This window comes from Thermobia domestica, chromosome 9 (genome assembly GCF_964235325.1).
Source record: "Thermobia domestica chromosome 9, izTheDome1.hap1.1, whole genome shotgun sequence".
Taxonomy (NCBI): Eukaryota; Metazoa; Arthropoda; class Insecta; order Zygentoma; family Lepismatidae; genus Thermobia; species Thermobia domestica.
The window spans coordinates 135,508,870-135,519,280 of record NC_137462.1 but is presented as its reverse complement, the minus strand read 5'-3'; the positions used below and the strand labels follow the sequence as shown (position 1 = coordinate 135,519,280).

At 31.8% G+C, this 10,411-nt stretch overlaps 1 long non-coding RNA gene across 1 annotated transcript; it reads left to right on the top strand.

Moving 5' to 3' along the window:
• The first annotated feature begins 277 nt into the window (after positions 1–277).
• On the top strand, positions 278–8,233 carry LOC145694144 (uncharacterized). The gene is made up of 2 exons (XR_014132940.1): positions 278–316; positions 7,879–8,233. It is a non-coding gene; the product is annotated as an uncharacterized LOC145694144 (long non-coding RNA).
• The last annotated feature ends 2,178 nt before the right edge of the window (positions 8,234–10,411 follow it).

Genomic DNA, 10,411 nt, shown 5'->3' with positions numbered 1-10,411 from the left:
ATATTAATTACTTACAAATAGCTTTACTTCCAATGGTTTACAATAGAATTATTATATTTTTCTTGCACATATCATTTTTTTAAAATTTATTTTGTGTAGGAGTAGGGTTAGTAGAACAAGATACTTGAAAATATTAATAATAATTATGTCAACAAAGATGACAGAGAGAAAAGAGCCACACCTTCCGGAAACTGAAACCCAAGTTGAAGGATATTTTGTTCTATATAAAAGGCTGAACTCACAACACTTTAAATAGTGTTATATCTACATCTTTGGTGTAGAGTGTATCATTTAATCAATCAAAATGAAGACCATTGTAAGTACAGTGTTCTCTTTTATTAACTAGTTTTTCTTTAGGATAAAGCAATTCCATCTTTTCTTTTGCCTAATGTAGTAGTAAATTTGTGTTACGATGCAACTCAAGAACAAAAAGATGTCATCAAAAAGTTGGCATGGGTTTGAGAATTAATATCGACTTAGTCAATTGTGTGCAATGTTATGACTTGTCAGTCAGTGGCGTCATCAGAAATTGATTTGGGAGAATGAAAAGAATTATTAGGAAATGGACTTCCGATTGGAAATCTGCACATTAATACTTTATTTGTCTCGCACTATTTAATGTCATAATTTATTTGTTTGTGGTGTTACCAAGTACGCATATCAATTTTTGAAACTTTCACTGTAGTCTTTTCTGTGTTAAACACAGTCACTTTTTTTTGTTTATATTATATATGGAAAATGTGGATTTCCCTTACATAATATCCATATACACAGGGGAGGTTTCCTTATGTTCATCTCAGCAACAGCGTTCTCTATTGGTGAATCGCGAAAGGAGGGCGTAAAATTATCTTAATATTGTCTTGTTTTCGATGAAATTTAGCTATGTTCGAAACGTGATTTAGCTAGGACATTTGACTACCATTATACTTAATAGAATATTATTTGATAAATTTATTATAGGTCTATTATATAAATCCTTCTATGAAGATTCTGACTTCTTAGCGCTGTACAAAGTTATTGTGTTTCATATCGGAGGAATTTTAGTTCAGGTGTGTAAGCGAATACCTATGCAATAAATCCGTTATTAGACAGTTCTTCCATGTGTGGTACGCCTAATTCTAATTCTCGACCAGTTCTTCTAGTCCAGATCGTAGTTACCATCCTGCCATGGCCCTTGTTGAGCTACAGGGGTAGGAAACTGGCTGTCCTATCCCTGCCTAACTAACTTAGTAGTTCCACTTAGTTACGTTAGGTTAAGTTGGAACGAAACTGTCCTCGAGCGTAACAGTCAAGGAGGCTACATAGAGAAGTAAGTGAGCTTCTAAAATAAATGCTTTTTATTAAAGCAATTGCTTGTTTTTATTGTGGTCAATGAATATTTCTATTCTAACTTTCATTCATATAAGAAAATTATACAACTAAAGGCGAAGTAATTCTGATATTGAGTAAAATAGTAATTGCGTGTTTTAAACAAAAGTAATCAGATTAAGTTTACACTATCTACTGCATTACCTTACTCTTAACAATAGACCCTATTCTTACATCAGCATCTTTTGCAGATGTGATCACAGGTTCAAATCCTGCTAATAGAACAACTATCCCACTTTGACATTAGTATGTTCCATCCTTCATAGTTTAGACACTGACTATTATTTGGTAAGAAGGTTAGGGTTTGGGATTTTGGATCCAATCTAAATTGGGTTGCAGATTCTAAGAGAGTAAAATGATATACGCCTTATTTTCCGAGTAGTTCTATTATCAAACATAAATGTCCATAAGAATAAGAAATTTGAGAAGGTTTTAATCATACTTAGACAAAACATGACTAAAACTTATCGTGATCTTGTCAGTGTCACCCATTGAGTTTCACTAATAAAGTTCCATTGTTTAAGATACTCGAAGATTCATTACCACAAGAACAAAAATTGCAACTGTATGTTATCATGTACAAATCTAATCAAAATTGTCATTATCCATCTCCCTGAGACGCTTGCTATGTAATTTCTTTCTACTATTTTATTAATTTATCCACATATGTCTATATCATGTTTTTACAACTAAAATACTGCATTTTTTTCATTTTTTCCTCGTGTTTACTATATAACCCTGCCCATATTAGATGTCTTGATTTAACAATGCTCAATATATTTCGCATATGAAAACCTGGTATATAATCGCATATTTTCATGGTATAATCTCTTCTGTACGTTTATTTCTTCGTTCTATTGTTCCCTAAAAAATTTCTCACACTTTTAATTTTTTTAAAAAAAAATATCACTAACTCTATACTCGTCTCGGCTACTTAATGTCCAGTTTACAGACAAGGAACAAAAAAGTGCTTTCATGCCGTACATACATTTCATTAGTTTCAATTTCTTTAGAAACAAGAACATATGATAACACAATAGTTCATAAGAATAGTAGGCTAGTTTCATTCACATATTATTTTCAATATTTATTAGTTAAGAATGTATATCATTAACTAATGAATAAATATGAAAGCTAGCTTAAGGTGCAGTTAAATATTATAATATTCAATTCGCTATTATATGTGAGTTCTGACTCAATTCCTTGTTAGGTTGTGATTACTATATAAACAATAATTCTGTTCCACTATATTAACAAAGTTGTCTGTATCCAGCACAGTGATCGTAGGCTTCCTAAAGAAAATTTCCCTCAACTGACAGAAAATTTTCCCTCTACTTATCAAATTTTCGGAATGTCAAATCCTATGACAGTAGTTATATAAGATTAATTAGTAAGGAAACCCAAAAGCGTAAAAAGCATAAAAGGCATAACAGCAATTTACACATATAGTTGGTATCTTGAATATGGTTGTGGTTGTCTAAGAGCCCAGAAGAAACTAATTTTAAAAGCATAATTTTAGAAAATAAAGCGTAAAGCATAATTAAAATATATATCAAAATTCTTGGAAAATTCTGTTTAACTGCAAGCTTAATGTATTGTATTAATCTTTTGTACAACCAATATTTACATGCAGAATCTTTGAGAACATTACAATGAAACAATGAAAAGCTTATTTCTATTTCTGTAAACATTTCGGTGTAATCCTTTGAAGTGGAGAAAAGAAAAAAGAAGATTAAAACTTTTCACCAACAATGAATAGTACACAAGAACTCCACACTATGTTGTTATGTGTACCTCTTGAACTTGAGCACTTTCTGTACTTTTGGGGGCATCTTTTACTTTCCCTTTCTATATATATGCGCCTCTAAGGCGCACACACAGGGTATAAAAACTGACTCGAGTAAAGCATATCTCTTTAAAGTGCATTAAGTCTAAAGTGCGTTAAATATGAAAGAAACTGGTTGCATAAAATATTAACAAATATATCAAGATATTCAGAATATCAACATATAGTAAATATTATATATTATACGCGATTAATGTAAAACAATGACTGAAATTAACTATAAAACGTAATAAAGCATAATTTGGAAAAAATAAAGCATAATTAAACAAAAAATAAAGCATAATGTGGGTTACTCTATTAATTAGGTATATTAAAGGAAGTTCCAAACACATTTGTTTATTATTCATTTTTGCTCTTTGCTTCAATTTTTTTACTTTTTCCTTCTTATTCTTTTAACAAAAAGGAAAAAGAAAACACACACAAATACACCAAGTTAACAATGGGTACGAATTATGCAACACTGACAGACACACACACACATACATAAGCTATTGCTTGTATTGATTTATTTCTGAAGAACAAAGAAAAACTTAAATATTTATATTGGTCAATAGTCAGCGCAAGAATTTCCCTGGATCTTCACATCTTATCGAAAAAATTACCTTTTTCCCTTTTCGCTAAATTTATCTACGAAATTTCCCTAGACTAGGGAAATTTCCCTCAAACTACGAACACTGGTCTAACAATGAGCTTATTAGACAGAGAACTACGTTGTTGTTGTGAAGCAAAACCATCGTAAATGTAGTAATCACAACCTGACAATGGAAATGGATCAGAATACATATATAATAGCTACTCGTAAATGGAAAAAATGAAATGAAATCTTTAGTTTTACGTCCCATGGTTATGCCAGTTAGGCTAAAGGAGACGGTAAAGATGAGAAATGAATGAAATGGTGGAATAAAGAAGGTGGGAGGAAACGGGGAAAACCCCGAGAAAACCCACGAGCACGGTGTTTGTCTACCACAAAGTCCACACGAAGCGAGCTGGGATCGAACCAGGGACCCCAAGCACTGGAGGTGACTACTCGTAAATGGATATAATTATGTTTAGCTGAACTCTAAACTATCTTTCGTATTTATCCGACATCTACTACTATAAATTCCTAACATGTCATTCAAGATCATAGTTAGACACAGAGAACTACGTACGTTATATTGGTTAAGCATAATACCAACGTACTAACCACATTCAAATTCAAACACCTAATTTACTAGCAGACCATGTTTCCTCGGGTGCAGCCTACTGATTAGCAAATTCCATGGAGGATATTTTCCGGGAATATTCCCTGGAAAAATTCCCGGGAAGATTCCCAAAAATGGGAATATTCCTGGAATTTATGTGCAAACTCAAAGAAAATTGCATTCTATTACTATATTATGATTTCAAAGGTAAATTCGTTTTTTAATTATGGTATATTTATTACCGTTGTCTCCAGAGGATTCTTTGAAACGTATATTCTGAACGGTATTATTTTATTTTATTATATTTAGAGTACACATGATTGTAGCCTATATTTACATAGAATATGTTTTATGCAACTAAATATGTTAAAAAAATATTTGTTAGAGGAAGTCCACATACTTTTACGCCGCTAAACAGTTTAAATTAATATGTAAGTGGATTTTCTAAACTACACCCTACTACTTATATTAAATTTTAAATGTTATAAACAAATTAGGTTGGGTAACTGCCAAGAAATACAGGTCTCACCATTTTATCAACACTTGCACATAAATATTTATGTCCACAATATTTGCAAATCACTGACTTATTTTTAAAATTTTGCACGAAACATTGCCTTTCATACTACCCATTTCTCGACATTTCATGAGTTAATTTACATGTAAAAGAAGTCCCAGTACCTATTCAGAAATTCGAGACAGAGATAGCAGACAGACCGACGTCTATTACTAACGGTGGTTCGGGGAGTATTAATACTATTTCATCTCTATTTCTACAGAATTTCTACATTATTTTACAAACTGATTCCTTTTCATTATTTATAAATTAATACTTTGCTACTTTCTAGTGCAAATGTAAATGGAACTTAAAAAATAATGTTATTAATTATTTACTTAAAAGTATGTTCAACGAATTTGATTTCTTAACCGACAAATCCTTTAAAACCTAGAAGTAAAATGGTAATAAATGAAAATAAAGTAATCAGTCATGTAGTTCTTCTAATTTGGAAAATAAAGTAAAGAAATGGAAATATATTTCTTCCCGGGAATTTATATACCAGGAAAAATTCCCGTAATATTTCCATTTTTTATTTTCCTTCCCACCGGGAATATTCCCACTACCCATGACTAGAGCAGCCGGGAAATCAGGAGATTTTAATGGCAGTAGAAGCACAAAAGATTCACTTGTGTTTATAATTTCACAAACCAAGAATGAATATTAAATACATTGTTAACTTCAAGCTTAACATCACTGAGAGTACAAAAATGTGCTTCATGGACAAAAAGAACGAAATTAAACTTAATTTGCTGTTGTAACAAAGGAAAATAAATTGGATATTACGATGGAGTTATTTAGATTTTAGTAGTTTCATTCTTTCATTTTTATCAGATTCTAGAAGCAATTCTTCATAGTGCTTGATAAGTTTTCAATCTCATTTCAACATAAAGGAGATTTTAGACTCGGACATGGAGTAAACCGCCCACATTGACGAATGGAGAGATGTAGGAGGCTAATTGCTAAGAAAGGGAAGAATTTAAAGAGCTACATTTTTTGTGGATAAGTCTCTGAAACTTATGACAATTTTGTCATGAGTAAAACGACATTTAAAAATCTATATTTATAAGTTATTATTATTATTTTTTATTATTATTATTATTATTATTATTATTATTATTATTATTATTATTATTATTATTATTATTATTATTATTGTTATTATTATTGAATTATATAATTAAACACTGCTGTGTTCCCAATCTCTACTCATGAACCAATATACATAATTCATTTTAAAAAGTCAAGAATAATAATAAAATAAATTACCTATTATTATTAAGATAGTAATTATAAACAGTAGCTCATTAAAGATTAGCTATCTTGTATGAAGTAACTGTCAAAATCTCCTTTTCCTTTTCTTTTTCTTATAACCCATATGCAGAATGAACTGAATCATGTAGTTTACCAAAGTGTTGTGTAAGATTCAGTTATAACTTGTTGATCAGTTTCAGAGAACTCTGTAATACAAGAAACCAAACTCTGTCTTGAAGTACGATGAAGAGACCCATATTTGTACTTTAACGAGAATCAGGCAGTACCTTTGATTGTTTCTTCAAATGTAGTGTTCCTTTTCAGCATCGAGGTTATAGGGGACTTGGACTAGGTTTTAAGGTAGATTTCCAACTACTGCAATACGTTAAAATTTCCAAAGCTCTTACGTGAATTTTCATCAACAATTATAGAGTATCTAGTCTTTAATTATGTGGATTACATATTTTGATTACGAAGTAAATTAAATGTCAGTATTTTGGTATCACAGAGTACGAAGGGTCTTGCCAACCAGATGATTGTATGTGACCAGTACAGTGGTCCCTACTATCACAATGAGGGGACACCGTGGCTCAGTGGTAGAGTGCCTATTTCTTGTAAATGGGGTCCTTGGTTTGATCACCAGTCGGGTAAATTTCAGGTGGGTAACATCGTGTTCGTGAGTTTTGTCGGGGGTACTTCCATTTCCTCTCACAATATCATTCCATCATCAATCACTTGCATCAATTAATTAGCCTAACGGGTATATATTCGTGGGACGTTAAACTGAAATATTTCATTTAATTTCATTTCCATTGCTGTTATCACTACTTCGGAGTTCATTTTCTTTTAATTCACGTCATTGTTCAATTGTCTCCTGATTGCTTCATTATCAAAAATTTTCTGCTACCACCAGGGCCCAGGGCTGCAAGTGTAGGGGACAGGAAATTTTATTAGACCAGTTTTTCTATTTTTTGAAAATAGAAATTTATTATGTATTCGCATTTGAATATGAAACAAACATTTTACATTTTGTAAATATTCATGGAACAAGAACCTGACTGAAAACATTTTAGTTATAAATTGTTCATTATTTATCTTCCCTCGTGCTGACATCGTATCCATTTATCGTAATTTAAAAATATTTTAGAATAACCTACTATTTTCAACATTTATTAATTTACTTAAATATTGAACAGTTACTGAGTATTCAGTAAATGTTCATTGAGTATTTTTCATGACAAAAATGTTAAATATAGCTGTGACTCCCATCAAGAACAAAGACGAAATCAAAAATACGGTCTCTAACCACTATGCTACAATGGAGCAAGACATATTCACAAATAGATTGCATATATGGCATTACGATGTTTACTAAATACAGTTTGCTAAATTTATTATATTTCGTTGGACATAGACAAATTGCATATTACTCTATAAGCTCTCGTAGGGTATTTTACTACGCTCTGATTATCGTATGTTTCTAGTCTGCAGGCATAAACGAATAAGATTAAACAAACAAAAAAAATAAAGAAAGAAAGAAAGAAGCTTAACAGTGAATTATTATCCAGTGTATTTTACTACAGATCTATACGATGTATAAGATGTTTGGGCAATTGTTCTTATTATTTAACATCACATTAAGTACTTTATTCTCCTTATCTCTGTTTCAGATTTTCTTTGCCTTTCTGTTGTTGGTGGTGAGTGCATTTGCTGCTGACAGCGAGCGCGACAAGCGAGGACTCCTTGGTCTTGGACTTGCAGGTGTTCCAGTAGCTGCTCCCGCCGTTGTCGCTTCACCATACGCAGCCCCAGCTGTCGTCTCCAGCCCATTAATTCCTCGTGCAGTATATGGGTCACATCTTGTTGCTCCTGGCCTGGCTCTATTGCGATGACCAATTTGTTGTCTGGAACAACTAGTTTCGAATACGTTCTAAACAAAGGATTTAATATTGGCAATGTTAAGATGGCAATGTTCGGAAATACGTCTCAATAAAAGTATGTTGTAAACACAAAAATGATTTTTAAAAAAGCAAAATATTAAAATATAAAACTTATTAAGAAATATGTTATATTTCTTTTCAGACATCCATATTAGATATATTTTCAAATATGTTTAGCGTAATCAACATCCGTAACCTATATATATATATATATATATATATATATATATATATATATATATATATATATATATATATATATATATATATATATATATATAAATCAGAAACGTCTCCTGATTTTGATATAGGACTTTGACAATCAAAATATCTCTTAACCTCAATAATCTCTAAATAAAAAATATTTGCTTAACAATTTACAGTGTAAAATAGTAAATTTGAAGATTAAGTAAGTGCATTAGATAAAAATTTTATCAAAACTATATTTTGAAGTTTCTAAAGAAACCAGCAAATCATCTAGCGTTCATTGCAGTCAAATTGTCGAAGTGTCCACTTTCACTAGTATCATGAAAAACGTAATCAATTTTCTTATGTTTCTACTGACAACATGAATAAGTTTAGAGGTAAAATTCTACCGAGTGTAAAATAATGTCGAAAGCTCCTTGACATTAGAGCAGAAATTCTATGTAACCTCTGGAGAATGTGACATAAAGGCAAGCAGTATTTCATGACTTCAGAAACGCTTTGAGCTTTTTGTTACATTTCTATGATTGTTATAAGACTAATTTCATTACATGAGCATAGCGATGATTAAATAGATCTTTATGATATTTTTCCAGCATTTTGCTTTGAGGTCCTGTAAGATAGTCACTGTTCACCAAATACACATGGTAAGCAATTCGTCTCTCCATTATTACATTAACATTGTTGGAAACAGGTGCTCCATTTATATCAACACTCATGTAATGAAATTTAAACAAATCCAAGATTTGTTTCTTTCATTGTCGACGAAAAATATCGTAGAACAGCTGAAAGTTGAGATTTGTTCCTTGTGTCTGGTGTTTCGTGGAGCATAATAAGTACAAAATTTGTTATGAATTTCGCAGTAGATTCATTACATCAGCAGCAGAAATTATCAAATCATTTTGAATGCTTGTTGAAGTATCGCTGAAAACGACAGAAGTATGCATTACGTTTTAAAAAATGTGGAATAAAATTCTGCACTTGTGATAAGGAATTCTGTACAATAAGTAAACTTCTTTAGTGGTTCTGTATGTTCGTTATTAGAGCGGAATGATAGCTCATGGTTTGCTAATAGCAGACAGCACTAATTAGCTTATTCAATAAACTTCAAAGCCTCATATTATGATTTGAAACATCTTTTTAAAACTGAAAATAACAAATATGTTCAACGGTAATTTTTTTTCACTGCTCTCCATCTCCAAAGCCAATCCGGAATGTCCTATAGCTCCATTCGAAAATGCTCTCAAAACCAAGGCTACTTTTCCTTTTCACATTAGTTGACTTTGTGAGGTTAGTGCACGGATGACCATTGTCGATTATTTGCTTTTCATAGAATAAAAGGTAATGAAAAGGAACCCTTTAACTACAATTTCATTTTCTTTTTTAAATGTAACGTGTCACGACAATTCAAAGTGCACAGGACCGAAGAGAGCCACATAATAACTAAAGACATTGGAATTGAAAACAACAGCTTGGTGCTTAGATCGCATAAATTTGAGTTGGAAGCGCAGGAAGCGCATGCGCATAAAATGCGAGTCTTTAACATAGTGGGAATGTAGCCAAACCATTGAGAACGAATTGATTCTCTCGCTGCCTCATCGTATGGCTACTTGTTGTGCCTGATTATACGTTTCAATCGAAAGAAAGAAGGAAAGTTTCGAGTTCTGATGATTCGATTATTTTTTTTAATATTTTCCTTTGGACGTTGACACATGGCTTGTACACCCAGAGAAGACGCCACTGATGAGATATATTGAAATTATAGTAAAACAGGGTAGTAAATTGAATACCTTTCTACAAATTTGAAGAAATTTGACAGCCATACAGACTGAAATAACATTTGTCTTTTTAAGTCTTACTTTCGCCCTTTCTGTGACTATTGTAGTAAATGTGTTTTCTATTAAAGTTACAGGCCGTTGTTCAACTTTAGTGAGTGATTCAGTCTTACGTTCACCATGCTTTGGAGTTAAGAGTTGTCATACAATGGGGAGAGGTGTTGGAAAGTGGCCAATATTTTTTGCGGGACAGGTGACCTAAAGATATAGATGATGGTACAAGG